This window comes from Prionailurus viverrinus, chromosome D1 (genome assembly GCF_022837055.1).
Source record: "Prionailurus viverrinus isolate Anna chromosome D1, UM_Priviv_1.0, whole genome shotgun sequence".
NCBI classification, from domain to species: Eukaryota; Metazoa; Chordata; class Mammalia; order Carnivora; family Felidae; genus Prionailurus; species Prionailurus viverrinus.
In genome coordinates, this window is record NC_062570.1 from 29,391,165 (window position 1) to 29,412,721 (window position 21,557).

Sequence of the window (21,557 nt, forward strand, 5' to 3'; positions counted from 1 at the left end):
CACCTGCCAAGTGGTCATCTACAGATCTTCACTGCTCATCATCGATCTGCAGTCAGTATTGATAAGGTAACATCTCCTATTGCTTCCCATCTTTCTCTTCCTCACTTCCCTTTGCTTTCACTCTCTGCCCTGGAAGTTCACCCCAAAAATGAAACATCGGCATTTAATCAGGATCTGTTTTCCAGGGACCCATAACTAAAAGCTTGGTTAAAACACTTCTTAAGATTTTAAATCAGTTTGACTGATATTATCAATTCATCTAATTTCTAGAGAACTGAAATATGAGGATGTTAATGGGGGACACCAAGACTAAAAAGGAAAAGAAAACTTATCTGAGAGTCTGAACAATTAAGTTCTACTCTTGGCATTCCTATTTGTGATTTCAGTGCATTTCTCTATGGCTGTGAGGCTATAGTTTCATTTCTTTTAAAAGCTCTCAAGGATATAGTAGAAATGTCAAAGATATTCTATTAAAGGAACTTTAATATCAAATATAGTATCATGTGAAATTGCTTGCTCAGTAGTTATCATTCAACAATATTGTTTTTCTTTCTCTTCTCTCCAAAGAAAGGCATGCTTTAAAATTAAGAAAGATTCTTCTTTTGCAATATTATCCTGATCATCAAATCATTATCACCAAGATTTAAAAAGAAGTGATGTGCTAAAGAGACTTTATGGCAAATGAATAAATAATATAATTAAAAAAAAAAAACAACCAAAACTATGCTACTTCATCCAGCAGGGAATGGCTTCTTCCTTGTTGTAGGCCAATTTTACCAATGTTTTCATGCTCCTTTCTTCCAAGTCATCTTCTGTGTCACTCTGATTTCAACCCTTTCTGGTGCCGATAGCATTCATCTGTTCACTCATAACTTATTCATCAAGTGCCTATTATATGCTAGGCATTATTTTGGTACTAGAAATAAAACATTGAACATAAACCGTATAGTATCCACCCTTATGGAATTTAAGGTTCATTGGGAGGAGATGTGTATACTACAAAATCTTGAAAGTATGAACAATAATGCAAGAAGCGTTTGGAAAAGAGGATTGAAATGCTAGGAAATTCTATGATAGGCAGGTTTGGCATAGTCAGGAGTTTGAGAGGAAACTGCTGAGGAAGAGACAGTTGAGATAAGATCTGGAAGCTAATAGGAGTTGACAAGGCAAATGGGGAGGTGAGAACACTTAGAGAGAAGGCAGCCAATGCAAAGACCTAGAGGTGAGTAGGGACTTGAGAGCCAGGAAGTTCTAAATGAGAGCACAGAATCTGAAGGGGAGAGTGTGTTTACATCAGGCTAGGAGGCAGCTGTGGATCAGAGCTCCCATGGGATGAAGGCTAGCTTAGGGACTTTTATAATTTTGTTAGGACCAATGGGGAGTTAAGTAAGGGTCTAAATATAGAGTGTGTTACAAACAGGTTACAATGGTTCAGCCACTCTAGAGAACAGTATGGAGGCTCCTCAAAAAGTTAAAAATAGAACTACCCTATGACCCAGTGATTACACTACTAGGCATTTACCCAAAGGAAACAAAAATGAAAATTTAAAGGGTACATGCACCCCAATGTTTATAGCAGTATTATCAACAATAGCCAAACTATGGAGAGATTCCATATGTCCATCTACTGATGAATGTATAAAGGAGAGGTGGCAAATATATACAATAGAATATTACTAAGCCATCAAAAAGAATGAAATCCTGTCATTTGCAATGATATGGGTGGAGCTAGAGTGTAGTATACTAAATGAAATAAGTCAGCCAGAGAAAGGCAAATATACCATATGATTTCACCCATATTTTACACAGTTTAAGAAACAAAACAGATGAACATGTGGGAAGGGGCAGGGAAGAGAAAGGGAGGCAAACCATAAGAGACACTTAACAATAGAGAACAAACTGAGGGTTGATGGAGTGGGAGATGGGCTAAATGGGTGATGGACATCAAGAAGGGCACTCATTATGATGAGCCCTGGGTAGTATATGTAAGTGATTTCACTCCTGAAATCAATATTACATTATATGCTAACTAACTAGAATTTTAAATAAAAGTTTAAAAAACAAAAACTGTGTGTGTGTGTGTGTGTGTGATTAGACTTTTTAGGAAATAATTTGGACTGCAGGAGTAATCTGAGGTGGCCAAAAATAGAAGCACAGCAGTTACAGAAACTGGGGAGAGGAAGGGATAAGGAGTTATTGTTTAATGTGTACTGAATTTGGGATTATGGAATTATTCTAGAGATTGATAGTGGTAATTGTTGTACAAAATTGTGAATATACTAATTGTCACTGAATTATATACTTTAAGATGGTACAAAATAGTAAATTTTGTGTATATTTTACCATTTATTTTTTTTAGAAAAGATATAGATTAAAAAAAAAACACTTAGTAGGTTTTTGTAGTAATTCAAGTGATTGACAACAATATCTTATTCTAGATTATTGGGTGGTGGAAACAGAAATAGGTGGGGAGATTTAAGATGTATTTTTGGAGAATGGTGAATTGGACTTCATATGTGAGAGACAAGTTAGCTATTCAACAAACCTATTCTTCTCTTCTTGGGAACACAGCTAGACTATATTTTCTAGATGTCAGGGAGTTCTAGCCAAAGGAATGTGGACAGAAGTCATATATACCACTTCCAAGAAGCCTAGCCCATAAAAATTTAAAAAAAATAATAAAAACATATGAAAACAAGCCTCTCTCACAACAACAACAACAACAACAACAGCAACAACAACAACAGTCCACATTTTTTTATGTTAAGTCTTTAACCTCCTTGCCAGTCAGCCTGTTAGGACCAGAGTTGACCTTGTCGCCAGGCTTTGAAAGGGGCAGAACCTCAATCAGGTTATATCCTGAATGATTGCATGGAACCTAGCACTTTGCCCTCTCCCAACTTTAGATAATTGGAATATCTGAACAAGCAATACAGTTTTATTGTGTCAAGCCACTAATAGCTTGAGCTGTGAGAAGCTGGAGCTACCCTACTTGTTATTTGTTTAAGACTGAATTATGATCCCCCAAATTTCATACGTTGAAGCCCCAACACCCAATGGGACTGTATTTGGAAATAAGGTCTTTAAGGAGGTAATTAAGGTTAAATAAGGCCACAGGCATGGCATCCTAATCTGATAGAATTAGTGTTCTTATAAGAGATCTCTCTCGCTTCTCTCTCTCTCTCTCTCTCTCCCCCTCTCTCTCTCTCTCTCTCTCTCTCTCTCTGTCTCCGTACATGCATACAGAGACATGGCCATGTGAGGACACCTGGCCTACACCTGGCTTGTAGAAAGCAATTTTCTACAAGCCAGGAAGAGAGTTCTCACTACAAACCAACCTTGATGGCACCCTAATCTTGGAATTCTAGCCTCCAGAACTGTGAAAAAAAAGAATTTTTATTGTTTAAGCCATCCAGCCTGCGGTATTTTGTTATGTACCAAACTAATTAAAATAGTGCCAATGTTTAAAGGGACTGAGAGAGGTATGTAAGGAAATGATCATATTTCTGGTTCATGGAACTCAGTGTATGGTAATGCCAAACACTGGTGTAGGCAACGTTTGAGTTCAATTCTGGACATCTTGACTTTGAGGTGTCCCCTAGACATCCAAGAACAGATATCAAGTCAGTCTACTTGTAAAGTAAATGAACACTCACAGGCTAATGCTAAACACTAAATATATGTTTTGGCAAAATATACACTTTACCTGTTGCTTACTTCAAACAATTTTCACTAATTGTTTTAGGAGGGTATATTCTGTCTTCCCTCAGGAATGAAAACCTCCTTGAACTCTTCCCCCATTTCTTCCCATAGTTCCTATCATATCATGAATATAAAAACATTCAATTAATGATTAAGTAGGTGAATTTGTTTTTTAAGAAGTGACTGGTGTCCAAGGGACAAAATCTTACCCAGACTACCTTGGAATTTTTAAGGTAAGACTAGACTGGTGGCTTAACAACTTACCTGCCACACTATTTCCCCAAATACATTTTTAATTACTACAAAAGAAAACTATAATTTATTTGTAACTATTGCCTTCCTGTTCATTGTTCTTGCTCCCCACTAAAAATGTAAAAATAAGGACAAATTTTAGAATGCAAGTGGGGTTCATCTTAATTCTGTTCAAGCAAACATTATTGAGTGCTATTATCCACATTGCACATTTTAGGTGTTCAGGTTGACACAATCAATCTTTTGTTACCCAAGGACAGAGTGTAAAAACCCCAAGGAAGGAGGTGTGGATATCATTGTAAAAGGCAGACTGATGATTTACATTATTTTATCCTTGGTGTTGTAGCAAAGCACTTAATTGCAGAGATGACGCTTAACGTATTTCTCATTGAATATGCTTTCACTTAGTAGGTATTAAATATTTAGTGAACAAGCAGATGAAACAGTGGATAGACTACAATATAAATCTATCTGTGATTATAAAATATGTAACTCCAGGCATAAAAATCTAGGATTTCAGAGCAGGAATGGATTTCAAAGATCATATATTTCCCTCTTATTTTATACAGCAAGAAACATATCTAAGAAAGTTAATTCATATGCCTAAGACAGCACAAGTAATGGATGCTGAAGTAGTTTCTATGTCTTTTGACTCATCATACTATGTTCTTATAACCAAGTGATTGTTTTCTACAAACCAGGCATTGGACCCTTGCATTAAAAAGATGCTGGCACCATAGCGGTACCTAAGGACCTTTTGTTACTCACAAGAAAGAAAATGGATCAGGGACCCAGTAAAGTTTTCAACACATGAAGAAAGAGCAGGTTGGTGGTCTGAAAGCTGATTTCTGCAGAGATATGCAGAATTTACTAGAAGAGAGGAGGGGAGCCTTGAGAACATAGGCCTTACTGAGAGCCACTCAGGCAGCTTGCCAGAGAGGGCATGCTATCAAAATGTGAGAAGCAGTCCCCTAACTCTTAAGCTAACTATGGACAAAAAGACACTGGGGAGATGTGGATACAGAAGCAGGAACCCAGCTGGGTGACTTTTGTACTTGAAGATGTCCCACTGACACCTGGGTCCAACCTTCATTACCATCAATAACACTCAGGCACCCTTCCTGTGGAATAGCAATGACTGCAGCTCCTCTCTCACCTAGTTGTGTTCTGTGGAACTGAAAGTTCCTGAATCCAAACAGAATCCTTTCCTGCCAGGAGCAGAACTTTGCATAATCATCATGTTTGCAGGCCAACTAAATGTAAATGTATGCAAATGTACTGGCAAAGTTGGCCTGGCCCTCAGGCCTTTGCGAAGAGGCTTTACCTGCTTGCAGAAGGTAGGTGAGCACTGCCTGCTTGGAGGGCAGAGGATTAAGGAAGAAGGGAGGGATTAAGGAATCAGTAGAAGAGGAAAGGGAACAATGGCACCTTCAAAAAGCAGTAGAATGAGGGAAGGAGATGTTAGCACAGGCCACAAGTAAGTGGGCAAGAACTGACTGAGCAACCAACCCCATTCACCTACCACCGGGACTGCTTTGATTCACAGTAGCTGCAGCCCAGGGAACATTTACTGAGACAGAAAATCACTGCAAGGGAATAGTTTCCGAGGAAAATGAGAGCATGTTCCAAATTGTATTATACCTAGAAATTATTTTCCCCTTCCTAAAGTCAGAGAAGTCTATAAAACCCTTCTTGCCATAGCCCAAATGGGCACTTTGTAGTTGATGTTGTTTCTGCTAGAAACCTTACCAGAACCTGTTCACACTGGCAGGGAAGGTACTCCACAGACTTCTGCAGTAGCAAGTAGGAATCAGAAAGAACTAGAGCAGGGGCACCTGGGTGGCTTGGTATGTTAAGCATCCTACTCCTGATTTCAGCTGAGGCCATGATCTCACGGTTTGTGAGTTTGATCCCTGTGTCAGGCTCTGAGCTGACAGTATGAAGCCTACTTAGGATTCTCTCCCTTATCTCTCTCTGTCCCCGCCTGCTCACAGGGTCTCTCTCTCGCTCAAAATAAATAAATAAACATTAAAAGAAGAAGAAAGAAAGAAAGGACTAGTGCAGGATACATTTAATAGATGAACTCTTGAGTGTCATGGAGGCTGAGCACTGAGGACACACTGAAAACCCACAGCAATTAGCATGCCATCTTTAGCCAAAGGAAATGAGCATTGTGGTATGGGATCCTAAATCTCAGAGAGTGGTTTGGGCTCTGGAGAATGGAAGAAAGAATTAGGAGCCCCAAATTAGCACAAGATTAGAGACAGGCCCGGGCTGCAATGGAGATCAACACTGCCTTAACCAGTCTTGACTGAAGAATTCTTTTAAAGCCTATGGAGGAAGGAAGGATGTGTATTTACCACCAGACTCATACCACAGCTATCCCTGAATAATATGTGATTCATAGTTTATTTTTGCTTGTACACACATGCCAAAATCAATATTTTTCAGTTTCCCTCAACCAATATTTTCATTTATCTTATCATTAAATACTTATTGATTGCTCATTACATGCCAGATACATTTAATAAGCATTTTTGAGCATCTAATCTATGTCAGGTCCTGTGCCACACATGGAAAGTAAAAATTTTTGTCCACAGGGAGGTGCAAACTTTGTCCCCATCGTCACAGTGCTTATACTTTGGTGGGACAATCAGGTATGTAGCTCCATGGTTCCAGCCCAGTGTGACAGAACAATAGCCTGGGGCAGGGGGTGAAATTTAGAAGGTCTCGGATCCTGTAATAACTGCAGGGACACATAGGGGAAGCCCCTGAACTAAGCAGACACAAGTGAGATACAATGGGCTTCATGGGTGGAGACAGAGAGAGAGGTGGTCCCCACCAGGCTGTGCTTTCTGTAACCAGCCAGGGAAATGGCACTGCCTAGTGAAGGCCCCTGAACCTGGAGACTTCTCTTGACACCATTTCTGGAAAGCTTCTAATGAGAAGTCAAGCTCCTCATTAACAGATTAGTTCTGTGCCTTCAGAGCAGATTGGTGAGTGTACTCCCCAGGGCTTCCCATCTGCCAATTCCTAGTCAGCGGGTACCACCTGGACTGGACCCAGTCTGAGGGAAAGGCAGCCCATGGGGGGGCTCAAGTGACTTGTATTTGAAATGTCATCACCTCCTGCTCACATATGTTCCTTAGGAGCACAATAGCCAAAACTCATCGAGGGCTCTGCAGTTGAAATGAAGATAGACCCAAGAGGCACCAAAGGCTTCTGATGATACTGGTGAGAGCCTGTCCTCCACCAGCTGGATGGAGAGTACTGGGAGGCCCTATCTTCTCACCCCCACTTTCTCCCCCATCAAGGCTGTCACACCTTAACTTCTTACATGCCCCAAAGTGCTCTTACTCCAGGAATGTCTCATCTGAGGTGTTTCCACCCTCTGCCTGGCACTTTCTCAAAGAGAGTTTCCTTTGCAAGTTGCCTGAGTGCCTGCTGATTGATCCCTGGTCTCTCTCAGAGCTATCCTTGGGTGTCTTTTTAATGGCCTTACCTTAATTGCATTTTCCTGTTTGTGCCATGCAGTCAGCATGAAGTTTAATAAAAGATTTTCAAGCTGCTGTGCCCATTCTTCCCTCCCCACCTACATCTTATGTAGTAGAAGATTTTAAGCCTTATTTTTAAGGTGATTGATTTGGTGTGTTTTCCACTTTCCTTCCTGCTGTGGGGACATTTTGCCTCTATGTGTGATCATTTTTTTAAAAGCAACTTTGATTTTCATGTCCCCTCACTTTCTACCCTGCTGTTGCAGAACCAAGGACTGGGAAGCTTTATTCCTCAAGGAGCTATTTTGCGTTTTCTGATTCTGTTATTGGTTGTTGGTGCTTTGGATTAGCTGTCGTCAGGGCTCAGGGCTTGTCATTCAACACTCACACAGGTGGGGTGTTAAAAGTGGGCATTTGAGGGGGGTGAGCTGGAGCCACAGACTTATTTTTTAAACTGGAGCATAAACTTTTTATTTTTTATTTTATTTTATTTATTTTATTTTATTTTATTTATTTTACTTTACTTTAAATTATATTATATTATATTATATTATATTATATTATATTATATTATTTTTACTTTATTTTACTTTACTTTGGATGTGATGCAAAAAGGGGAATTAATTACAAATGAAGCTATTACAAATGAATACTATTTTGTATGTGGTAGTGAACCCTTAAAAGATGGAGTCTTCAGAAGGTATCCATGTTTTGCATTTCCTTATATAAGTCATATATATGCAAGGATGGAAGGTTCTTAAGGAAAACACAGTCTTTGATGAAAGTTTTGATGATCAGTGATTTTTTTTTCTTTTTGGCTCAAAGTTGTCTATTTCATCTCTTAATTTTCTCTCAATGAGTGTAACTATATATATATATTTTTTTCAGAAGTACCTATTTGATGTGAGACTACAATATTAGGACAATATCAAAAATATTTAAGAGAAGAATACTTAAAAATAATAGGAATAACATAAAACCTCAAGGAAAGGAGACATCGCACACAAACATAGATTTATATATATTCAGAAGATGACATAATTCTATCATTATCCATAAAATCCAATATAATTTATTAAAACATAGGAGGCCAATGGGCTATATTTTTATGTGTTAAAACTGTATCAGGATGAATAGAGGGTAAGTAGTTCTTAGTACTCCTGAATCACCCTTCCGTAATGCCTGTCATGCAAACCTAGAGGCATTTTTAGAAATTAACCTAGTATCCTAAAATACTTTTAATATTTTAAAATTTTAATATTTTCTTTGTACAAGATTTGTAAAGTATGAAGTGCTATCCATTTAATGCACAACAGTCTTAAGAAGGAGGTTCAACAGTCTTTATTTCCCACAATTTACTGATGAAGGTACTGAAATTTAGGGTAAGTAATACTTTTAAGGTCACAAAACAAGCAGCCAAACCATAAGTTATGTTTTGCAGACCTCTTACCTCCAAGTAGCCTGGTGAGTGGGTTTCTTTTCTGTGTATGTTTTCATGAAGGTTTGGTTATCAACACTGCCTTTTCTGTTGGATTTCTCTAGGTCTTACAGCACTTTAGAAACATAAACCCAACCATCAGTTGCCTGAGATGTGACCACTTCTCACTGCTGGTGTCTGGGGAACAGGAAGATGGCAGAAAGTAGGATTCAGAAACCTTGCCTGAGCCTGATGCTCCACATGAGTTGTTGCATCAGTTTCTCTCCGCCTCTTGCAGAGGACATGCTCAATGAGCTAAAGCAGAGTAGCAGACAAACAAGTAAGAGCAGGCATTGTGGAGAGGCCATGGAGTGTCCTGGGAACCAACGTGAAGTATGAGTTGCACTGGAGAAGCCCACATGGAAAGCCTCAGGAACCAAAGGCAGCTGAGCTTGGCATATGGTGTCCCCACCTCCATAAGGGTAGGTGTCTTCAGTACACTGGGGCTGGACTCCCCTGTTTTCCTTTCTCTTGACCACTCTCCCCCTTCTCTGCTTCCTTCATTTACAAAGGCATCCACTATTTGCATCTTTGTGGCCCTCCTTAGACATCCTTGGGATCTTCTTCCATCTCTTCTCTTGTCGCCTTTTTCTTTCCTAAATATTCCTGGCCCAAGCCCCACTCCTTCTGCCCTCCACTTCCATGGGCTACTTAAACTCCTATCCAGTGAAACAAGAGGTGTAACCCCCCCCCCTCCTCCACATCCCTCTCTTTCAATAAGCTCAGTGTGATTTGTTTTGGAGAACTTTGTGCAAAGGAGAAAAGTTATGTGTGTGGGTGTTGTTAGTAGTAAATTAAGCATAAAATCTATATTCTGAACTGAAAATTGACTGTTAACTCTGTGTCGGAGGGAGACCACAGTTCTTGTCCTGGAGCAACTTGTGCCTTGGAAATGAAAAACGTCTGGACTGTTATTAGATCTTAGGCCACTGCGGGAGTTTTATAAAGCACTCTGCTCCATCCAGATTTCTCACTTGGCATTTCTGGGACACAGAGAATCTCTTCTGTCAAGCTACAAATTCATTTAAAATCTGTGCTTTCTCCCTGAAAAATTCTACTACCTAAAAGAGCCAATAACAATATGATAATTAATGATTATCTCTATTATAAGATAGAGCTTTTTCTTTTTTCAGCACTCACCTCAATTAAGGTGACATTCTGAATGCAGTATTTCTGTAGGTCTGTTAATCACAATTCACACATCAAATACAGGGAACTCCCCTCTGCTTTCAACTAATAAATAACACAATCATAAAACTCCAACTCCTGGAGGATACCCTTACTTGAGGATTTTAGATCACCCAGGTACCTGTTATGCTGTTTTTGAGGGGGAAGAGTCTATCTGAACAGAAATTAAGAAGGAATTAAGAAGATATAAAGAGAATAGGAAGTGAGGAGAAGGAGAACTGTAAGAGAGGGTAAAATCTATTCCAACAATATCTTCTTCTAAAGCTGTTTATGATAAAAAGAGGATTAGGTAGCCTGTATTCCTGCTATATTGAATTAAATCCTAGGCCGCCTTCCTTAGGCACTCACAGCCCTGAGAACATCAATCCTGTCACGACAAAATAGCCCTTGGGAAAAGGAATCCTCCTGGCAGTGTGCCATCTTGCTCTTATAAACTGTTAACCATGGTAATGAACCAATCCAAGAGACATATTAATAATGACATGAAGAGACACATTTATTGTTGATTGTTGAGATGGTGGCAGATTTATTGTGAGCTTGCCAGGAGGGAGGGCTTGGCCCAGCAATGGTGCAATTAAAAACAAATTGAATACAGGGACAAAGAATCAATAATCTAACAGGGCAACTTTTAGTTTGCAAAATACAAATATAAATTAATTGACCTGAACACAGTTGCTAACTGGTCATTAATGTCTGCTTGCTGGCCAATCAGAAGACATCGCCCATCCCATTATGTTTATTGCATCAAGCTGGGTGCACACACTTTCAGCTCTGTCTGCCAGGGCTGCCCTCTGAGGCATCTTGTTTAAAGGTGATTTCCAACTCCACCAGAAGAAAGTGGTTATATCAGATCTTTCCCCTTGAGCTCTGAATTCTGAAATTTAAAAAAAAATGTTTCACTAAGAACTCTATTCAATAGGAATATTTTCAATGCCTAGAGTGGACATCAATCCACCCTAAGCACAGGAAGACAAAGGTAACAAATCCAAGGTGGATGCTGCTTTTTGTGATATGGTTTCTAATAACCTCCAAGATAGGATATTTAGCCTTTATTTTTATGGATTAGAAACATTTAATATAAATGTAGTAACTGATCATGCCAATTCATATTGTGATCCCTAAACTGCACCCATATAAAAAAAAAATATGATGCTAACTCTGGCCGTTGTCTTCAAGGAAATTATAATCTGGAGGTAGAAAAGAGTGAAATCCACCAATAGCTGAAATATAAAATAAAAAGTTTCAGTTATCCTAAGAGAGTGTAGGTAAAATGGTATTAGAATTCCAAAGAAAGCCTTTGGCTTTGGATATTTAACAAATCTAAAATTGTACTGTCCAATATTATAGCCACTAGCCTGTGTGACTATTTTTAATTAAATTAATTATAATTAAATAATACTAAAAAATTGGTTCATCGGTCCTACTAGCCACATCTCAAGTTCTTAATAGTCACCTATGGCTAATGGCTACCATGTTGGACAGTGCAAATATAGAACAATCCCATCATCACTGAAAGGGCTATTGGGCAGGTAAGAGGTTTATGGGACAGTGCTGCTTGAAAGGGTCTGCAGAATTTGGAATCTCAGAGAAAAGAACATTCAAGACAGATGGTGTGAGAAATTGAAAAGAAGGCAGAGCACTGTGGGTAGGGGTTTTACAAAGACAAGTTTGCCTACATTGTGTGTAGGATACACAAATGGAGTAACAGAAAGCAAGAGTGGAAAGTAGGCTTGGCTTTTAATTGTTTAGCAGTTGGAAAAGCGATCTAAGAGGGTTTGACTTTATCATCAATAGGGAATCATTACAATCATAAGGAGGGGGGAGTGACATGATCAGATGTGTGCATCAGGAATATTTAGACAATGGTGTTAAATTCAATTAAGAGGTGACAGAGACAGGATTGTGTAGCAATTACGATGTGACTAAAAAGTGGCTTGGGAGTAAGATTTTGCACTTTGATGGAACAGAAAGGAAGACAATAACTTTATTGGACATATCTGCTTTGATAGAGAAGAAAAAGAAAGAGAAGGGTCAAGGTTTATGCAAAAGTTTTGTACAAGGATGGTGTGTCTATGAATAGGAATATGAACTAAAAGAGGAAGAACAAGATTTTGAGCAAAGAAGGTTAAGTACAACATGGGACATCCAAAAATGTCTATGGATGCCCAATTTGAAGAGTTCAGGGACAAATCAGAAATTAGAGGATAGAATTATGGAAGCAATTCACAACCAGAAATATTGATTTAGCAGGATGATATAAACCTGATATTAACTTTGAGAAGGATGTTGTAATTACTAAGATAACTAGAATGATAGAAAAAGATTTAAGGAAGAGAGACCCTAATTCTAGAGATATTAGACTGAAATCCTTTAACCAGAAATAACCTGGCAAGGAAAGCATGTGTATTGTAAATGAACTGCTGTGGCAGTCTGGCCTGCCTATATAAAAGGGACGGAATTGAGAGGAAGTTCCAAGTGGGGGTTTAGTGTGGGCTCTCCCTACAGACTGGACACAGTGAAATCACAGGTCTTATCAGCTGGTGATCCAAGGCAAGCTCCTTAGCCTTCTGGACTATTTCCTTATTCAGAAAAGTAGGAAAATATATCCCACCTTCTGGGCTTAACTGGAAAATAGAATTGGACTATGTCTGTAAAATGACTGCCATACTAGGTACTCAGTGCATGAGAGTCATGATTTATGATTATTTAAAAAAAATCCTGTTTTACTTCACTACTATTACTTTCAATTTCTATACCTATGGAGGAGAATTATTAGTGAGTAAATAGTCAAAGGCTTTTTGGTATCTTTATGAGAAGCCAAACTAGGATACGTACAGAGGATAGTTATTTTTGCCAAGACACTGTGTGTGAGATAAAACTTGTTAACTAGGGATCCAACTCCAGGTTTCAGAACACAAGTCAGGCTCTCCAAATATGTGTACACACACTACATATAGGAAAATATCAGTATTCTGAATTTACATATTACTCTGTCTCTAAGCTATGACTAATCTTGTGGGTGGTGAAGTTTGAAATCTTATGTAGGATCCTGACTATATGAGAGCCATGATGAACTTTAATCTATTAGAATTTATGAACATTTAGTAATTTATCTTCTTCTAAAGTGTGATTGCTTCCTCTGCTCACAACAGTAAAGATCCTCTTGTATTTACTCGAGCTATTGACAGACTAGCTTCTTAGTAAATGAGCTGAGCTCACCATGAAAATTGAGTAGAACATAATAGGCATTTCATTTTCTTCTCCATCTCCACATTAGTGATGATTTTGAGAACAAACTTTATGACTGTTCCATTTCTTTAATTCATTTATTATATTACTATTACTATTATTATTATTTTAGATAAAGAGCATGAGTGGGGAGAGGGGAAAAGGGGAAATGGAAAGAGAATCTTAAGCAAGTTCCATGCTCAGTGTGGATCACAACTTGGGACTAAATCCCACGACTGTGAGATCATGACCTGAGCCTAAATCAAGAGTCAGGAGCTCAACTGACTAAGCCAACTTGGTACCCCCTATTTCTTTAATTCTATTGAAAATAAGGCAGATGACAGCTCCAGGCCCTGGCACTTCCCTTTCTGGCTACTGTATACATCACTAGGTACCAGGATTGGTAGCACCGTCTTAGATCATGTGTCTGTGCCTCAGTACAAGCCCACACATTTTAAAAGCCAGAACTCTCAAATGAAAATGTTGCCCCCTTGGCATACAGGGTCATACCATCTCCAGTCCTGACAAAGTGTTCATCCAGTGTCTAATTTTGCTCAGGTCTCATTCACCATGGAAAATCCAACTCTTCCTATTCCTAGAACTCAAAGATTTTAAGCGTTACAGGAGAAATTGAGCATATACTCCCCCTCCCAGCCTTTTCTAGAGGGAGGCTAAACCTACATATTTTTTAAACATTTGTTTATTTATGAGAAAGAGAGCACACACATATGAGCAGGGGAGGGGCAGAGAGAGAGAGAGAGAGGGAGGCACAGATTCTGAAGCAGGCTCTGTGGTGTCAGCACAGAGCCCGGCATTGGGCTCAATCTCATGAACTGTGAGATCATAACCTGAGCCAAAATCAAGAGTAGGATGCTTAACCCACAGAGCCAACCAGGTGTCTTGGCTGAACCTATATATTTAATGGAGGGTGGGACGGAATTTGACAGGCCAAAAAATAGCCATGAAGTCTGTGAAAACTGTGTGTACATGTATGTGTGACCATGAGTGGCTGTGTGTGTGTGTGCGTGTGCTGTGTGTGTTGTGTGTGTGATGATCTTAGCTTCTAAGCAGAGCAGAACAAAGTCCCATATTTCTCCTCACAAGGACAGGAGTAGAAACTTGATAAAAGGAGGTATGTTCTTTGTTACAAAACATGTTTTGGACTGTGTTGTAGCCAACTACACATGATGTCACGAGAGGTGTAGCAACCTGGGAGACTAGGTGGAGTGAACATCAATCCAGCTCCAGCTACATGGCTGACAAAGTCAGATAACAGTCGAGTAACACAGTCTGAAGAAAGGGATAGAATCTTTGAATGGAGAGTGAGAGCATGGGCTTCATTCCAACCCTGAGGCAGAAGGAGACCAGGTCAAGTGTGAAGAGAGCCTGCGTGGGGATACCATTCTTGTGAAAGAAGGCTTTTGAGGTACCTTCCTCTATTGTATTCTCGGGGTATTCTGAGGGCAAGAACTTCATTCCTATCCCCTCTAAGTTGTAGTTGCCTTCTTAGTTTATCCAGTCCCTAAACTAATAATGTTAGCATAGGGGTGCCTGCATGGCTCAGTCAGTTAAGCATCCGACTCTTGATTTTGGATCAGGTCATGATCTCACAGCTCTTGGGATCAAGCCTCATGTTGGGGCTCTTCACTGAATGTCTCTCTCTCCCTCCCTTGTTCATGCTGTCTGTCTCTCCCCGCCCCCAAATAAGTAAACTAATCCTTAAAGAAAAAAGAATGTTAGCATATATTACACTGTTGGATGTGGGTTATGGTGGCTTACAAATATCAGAGTGGAACAGGGAAGGAGAGGATGTCTTTCTTTTCCATCCTCTGAGCCACAACCACTGTGGGTGAGCAATGCTCAGAGTCACCACTAAAAATGGTGTGAGCAAGGGGACCTCAAATCTTAAGGTCTCTGAAGAAAATACAAATGAGAAAGAGGATAAGAGCAAACCTTTCTGACTTCCCCATCAATGGGTGAAGGAGGAAAAGCCGGGGAGTAGAGATGCCTGGCTATACAAAAATCCTACAAAGAAATTACATTAATAAATCCTAAAATATAATAACTAGAAAGGACTTCCTTACCATTTCTTCAACACTTCCATTTTAAAATAGAGAAAATGAAGCCCAGAGAAAGTCTTCTAACTTATTTTGTACTATGGACTCTTTGGCCTGTGTGTTTTATTTGCACCTGTACATAGAATTTGCAGCTTATAGACCCTTTCTCAGTATCTTATTTTCAAACGCAAAATATAATCTGCATAATATGTAAGATCAAGGTATGCATATGTGTATCTGAATAAAATTAAGTACATTGACTTTTATTATTCACCCAAGGATAAGAAGCCAGGAAGGGAACATCCTAAAAATACAGGCCTGGAAGTCAAGAGCAGTACTCAGGCTGGGGAGTGAGTTTTCTGATGCACAATCTTGTTCTTTTCTACTTTTCCACCCTGACTCTGTGAAGAACAAGTGTGACTATAATTTAAAATAGAGACTGAATAAATTAAATTTATTTCAGGTTGACTGGCTGCTTTTCTTTAGGCCCAAAATTACACATGTTAATTGAAATGACTGTAATATTTGGGAGAAGAGGAGAAAATAGCAGAAGAAAAGAGGTTGGTTACAAAGGAAAATCTGAAAATAGGTTGCTCCTTGGCACAACTGTGACTTGCAGGGCCTGCTTCCCCTGTCTGCTGCACATGCTCCCCCAGAGCCCTGCCCCACATCTGCTCCCGGCCTCAGACTCAGCCTTGCCACTCCACCCCAGCAAGTCTCCTTGGTATCCACTCTTCTTAGCAGTACTTTAGAACTTTTTATATTTCTCTCACTAATAGTGACATTTACCTGTCCTTTTATTTATCTATGAATTAGCAGTCTGGTGTGTGAACATACTGGATCTAGAATCATATCATCTGGCATTTTTTATTAAGTGATGCTTTGCCACTTACTGGCCAGGGTAACTTGGACAAATGACTTCAACTCTGAATCCCAATTTCTTTTCTTGGAATATGGTAATTTTCTGTTTTGTCTCCCAGGGCTTTTGTGAAGAATTAATCAAAAGATTATGTAAGTAACATGCTTTTTTACTCTATTTTGATAGCTGTTTTCCAAACACAAATCTAGTGAAGAGAATTTAAAGCATTTAGTAGGTGCCATCATCTTTGGGCAGTTTTAACCTCTCTAAGCCTCAGCTTCCTTATTTTTAAAATGTAAATCTGATGTAGACTTTGTAAGGTTGGTGTGAGGATCAACTGAGCTAAGGTTTATGCTTAATGTGCCCAATTCAGAAGTTGGCTGGTACTCAGCAGAATCTAGGACTGGACTGGTTCGCAAATCAGACTTCTCCAAACTCAACATTGGGTACCAACCAGTCTCACCTGAATTGACTCCAGGCTCAAAGACTCAAAGTGTTTTGCAGACACAAAAATTGCATGATGTTGCTGTGGAGTCTCAGATGTGAGAAATTCACATAGTTCGGCATTTCTGGCAATTTGCATAAAATTAGGCTGAGCAAGAGGAGTTTGTTCCATGCAAAGAAATACCTGGTAGTAAACAGATTTCTGAACTAGCCAAGAAAGCAGACAGAAAATGTCAACATCCAGGGAGCAAAGAGCCAGCACATCTTCCTGCCGATCCATCCTGGACAAAGACTATGACCATGGTGACACCAGATATCCACAGAATTTCAGAGTGCTGAAGACTTCATGACAATTAGAATCACAATTAGATACTGGATTCTCAGAGGGGCCAGAGTTTTCAGTACTTACATAGGATAAAGAGGTAACATTTAAAACGTGTATCCCTGGAGTGATGAGCTACTAGTAAATTAATTATCTTCTTCTTTGCTTCACTCAGCATCTCTATACCATTTGTTGTAGCTTTGGCATCCCACCCCCACTGCTAATTTTCTTCTTGAGCTTTGTCCTCAATTTCTGATGATACAATGTAATATCAGTAGCAGGGAAAAAAGGGGGGTATGTGGAAAGGATAACTGAAAAATTCCCATGGATTTAAATTAGAGAAATAACCTCAGACATGGCTGGCAGTGGGGATGCTGGAGCATGCTGGAGAAACATTGATCTTGGAATCATATGGCCATGGTTCAAGACCCAGCTCTGCTACTTACTCACAGGAGACCCTGGCTGCTCTCTTAACCTCCATGAACTGCAGTTATTTAATTTGCAAAACGAGGAGAACAGTCACTGCACTTCAGCCTCCCAGGGCATGTTGTAAGGGTCAAGTGAGACAAAGATTGTGACCAGTGCTGTAAAGTGCTAAATAAATGCATGTTATCCCTGGTATATCTCTTAGCTTGTCACACTGAAGACCCTTATCCCTCCAGGGAACTGTTCCCAATTACTGTCCATTCCAAGTTATCTGGACAGTGTCTGGCTCATTCCCCACCCCGATCTGCTTTCAAGGGGCTTTATGATCACTGCCTTCAGATGCCATTTCATTAGCTGTATCAATCTGTTCTTCCATTCATTTTACAAACATTTGCCGAATGTCTAGTATGCCTCTGACAGTGTACTATGTGCTGGGGTTGGATATAAATAAATTATGGTCTCTGCTGCTCTGTAGGAATAGTTAATTTCAGAAATCTTACCTACTGTCATGTTAATAGGTTCATAATGGATCTCAAATATACCTTTTCTGATCCTGAGTTACACCTTAGTTCTATAGCACATGTTTAATATTTGTGCTTTCCTTGTCCCTAAACTTAGCAAGACTAATGCTTTCCTATCCTAGAGGCCCAGGATCCTAATTCCATGAATATTAGCCATGCCGTCGATATTTCCCCAAACTCAAAAACGGAAACGATATCCTTTTAATTCTTCCTCTTTTAAGGCATTAAGATTAATCCTCTCAATTTCCCTTGAACAATATCTTGAACCTTCTCCATTTCCACAGGTGGACATACAACCCACTCACATCACACATTTGGGTGACAGGAGTAACCTCCTCCCAATACGTCTGCTTCTCTCCACTTCACTCCATCCCCAACAGAGCTGCCAGGTTGATTTTCCTACCTGACTAATCTGACTCCACAGCAACACCTCTCTCTTGCTCTGGATTTTCTTAATACCTAAGTATACAGTCTAGGTCACATTATCATACATATTCACATGGTGCTTTTTAAAATTATTCCCTCAGAGGCCAAGACGTGTCATGGGTATCAGTGATAGTATTTTAATGAATGCAGCTCTCTTGAAGAGGACTTGGAAACTAATGCTATCAGGTATGTGGCAAAGGCCACCTTATAAAACAGTAAAGGACAGGCTCTGAGGTTAGTGACAGAGCCTCTCTGAGTTCCTCACTTTGTGGCAACAGGGAGCAGCAAAGCCAGGGCCCCATGGGACTGCTCCCCCTTCTGCTAATGGCACTTGGTTGGCAGAGGTGACGAGATCCTAACATTCTCAAATGGACAGAAGATAAATAAACATCTCTCTCTCTCTCTCTAAACAGACATGTTGCAGCTCGGAAATTTTTCAGTTTTTCTCATTGCAAAATCAATAACCATCAGCAGTTTGAAATTAAAGGCAAGATTAGGCCTCAGTTTTATACATGCCTTATTGTATTCCAAAAGCTTTCTACTCAGTCAGATAAATCTTCTTTAAGAGGATTAGGAAACTTTCATTATCTTTATCTAACCTGAACTAACACTAAGTCTGAAAAATTAATCTATAGACTGGACAAAAGCCGATAGCTGCTGGGAAGAAGGAGGACTCTTGGACTTCTTTCTAATTGAGCAGTGGGGTCTCTGCTTCCTCCCACTAGAAATTCAACTGGTCTCCAAAGAAAGAACAAGTCACCCATTGCTAACCAAGACAGAAGAGAATGCAGCTCTGTGAGTGCCTTCTTTTTACCTCTCAGTAAATGTAAAGGCCCATCTGCTAAGTGTTCAAGGGAAGGTTGTCTCCTCCCACCTCCACCCACCCTGATCTTTTGCATTGGATTTCACACCTCAGTTGCCCAGAGTTATAAGAGTCACTTGGTCTGCAATGTGGAGACTGTGAGGAACTGACCTCTGAAACTGCAGTCACTCCATGGCTCTGCTCTCACCTCTTCTTGGACTCTTTCTGACCCAAACCTATGAAGCCCACAGGGAAACACCACTGGGTTCCATATCCAGCCCAACGAATTGCTCCAAGGGCCTTATGAAGCACACTATCCCTGAAGCTCTCCATCACTAGCACTTTATGCCCTGTATTGACTTTGACATGCTTACACAATCTGTCTTATTTCCTGAAAAGTGATAGCCTTGTACTGTTTGAGTCTGTTTCTGTACAGTGCCTGACAGTTCTTTTTTATTTCAGTGCTGCATTTCCTGAATTTGAAGATAATTTTGCTGTCAAGGCCACGAAGGTGCCATGGAGGCGTCACTTCCAAAGCTGAGAATTTCAGCTCCTCTGGAACTAAGCCCAGGTGGCAGGCGGGGTAGTGAGAACTCACACCCCCTTGTTTTCTGCACCCCCAGAAACTTTCAACAGACATTCCAGCTCATCTCAGATAACTGATCTCACGAAGTGCCTCCATCATCCTCTGAGAAGAAGCATCAGACATGACAGCTGCCTTTATCTCCAGATGGCAGGCCGTCTTGTAGTTCCAAAGCAGTGATCATCACCAAGCCATACCCCTGGGTGGGACATGAGTGGAGAATGGAAACAGCAGAGTGTACAGACATCTGTGGTATGCAGACCAATGTGGGTGTCTGAAAGCACTTGGGGATGAGACAAGGGCTTGGAGGCTGAACTGAGGCTGGGCTTCAAGCAATATGGCAGCACCCAGGGCCTGGTGGAAAAGAAAGCTGCAGCAGAATGATTTCTGATCCAGCACATGCCATTACAAATGTCCCAAGAACCAGAGACCTGGATGTTAAGCTAGCAAAGAGCTGTTTTAGCCAAAAGAAAGAATGGCCACCCTGATTTTTACAAGTGAATGAAGTGTGAAAAGATACTAACCCCTATTCAAACTCTCCATGAAACCAACTGATGTGAGTAAAGTATTTTTTTTTTAGTAAAGTAGGGGTGAAAACATCCACATTATCTAAGCCAGGATGCAGCAAACATTTCATAAACTGAAAACAATTCGTCAAATATACTACAGATGGGAATTGATAAAAGGCACTTTTTAAAGCCTGAATCACACACAGGGACTCTTTCTGAGATTTCAGTGTACAGCTCCAAGAGGTAAGTATAGGAGACTCCGAGAAAGGTCCACCCAAGTCTCTCATTTGGTGGAGGAAGGCTGTGTCACTGGGGGATGGCCAGTAGTATCCTTAGTACTTCATTGTTACCATGAGTCAACACCTGAGATAAATTACTTTACATAGAAATGGTGGGGCAGAGGGGTAATGTTAGTTGGGGGTAGTTCAAAATAAGTTAATTTATATTGCTTCCTTGTTTTAAAATGGCTCTCAAATTCTCATAGCTGCTATTTGAATGTGCTTTTAATTCCTAATATTTAATAGTTAATATCTGGGATTCTGACATTTCTTCAGCCTTAGTTTTTTTTCCCTACAATGTGAAATTCTAATGAAAAACTATTGTACAATATGTTTGGGTATCCCGACACAGATTTTTAAAGAGAGAATGAGAGGGGATGTTAAGGAAGACCTCCCCTTTTTAAAAATCATATGGATGTATTTCTGACATAGACCTGGAGATAGCATTTTGACTAGTATCCCTCTTAATATACACTCCATTGTGAGGCTAACGGGATGCACAGACCCAGCCACCATGCTGGGTTGGACTCGAATGCACAATCCAGAACCCCTTCTGGAATATGCACACCCAACAACCATGCAAAACTAGTCACAAGTCATATAACATCAAATCAGTGTTAACCTTTTATTATGAAATAATCCTGTGAAAGATAATTAAAAGGCACAGAGAGTAATACCACCTCTATTTTTTAATGTTTCTTCCCCTACTTTAGAGTGCTAAGTAACTTAAGAAAGCTCAACAAGCACATGCCAAACAACTTATTAACAAGAACAGAAGGACCAAAGGTACAATTGAGAGACTGTGAAGATATGCAGTACTTAGTCAAGAATTCAGCAGATGGGAAGGAATCCAGAACATACACTCAGTCTCTGGGTTCCACAGAGGAAAATGTTTCTCATGTCTTCACACCAGAATAGAAGCAAAGACTGAGATAATGTTTCCCTTCCATCATCGACAGGTCCACCAAGCCCCGAATCCAGCTGTAACT

The 21,557-nt window shown here is 39.9% G+C and overlaps 1 protein-coding gene and 1 long non-coding RNA gene across 3 annotated transcripts in view; one reads left to right on the top strand and one right to left on the bottom strand.

Moving 5' to 3' along the window:
• Positions 1 to 21,557, bottom strand: part of LOC125147204 (opioid-binding protein/cell adhesion molecule-like) — a 1,066,615-nt gene that overhangs the window by 190,109 nt on the left and 854,949 nt on the right. The window lies entirely within an intron of this gene.
• On the top strand, positions 19,025 to 21,546 carry LOC125147205 (uncharacterized). Its single transcript, XR_007145055.1, has 3 exons — positions 19,025 to 19,191; positions 19,661 to 20,533; positions 21,282 to 21,546. It is a non-coding gene; the product is annotated as an uncharacterized LOC125147205 (long non-coding RNA).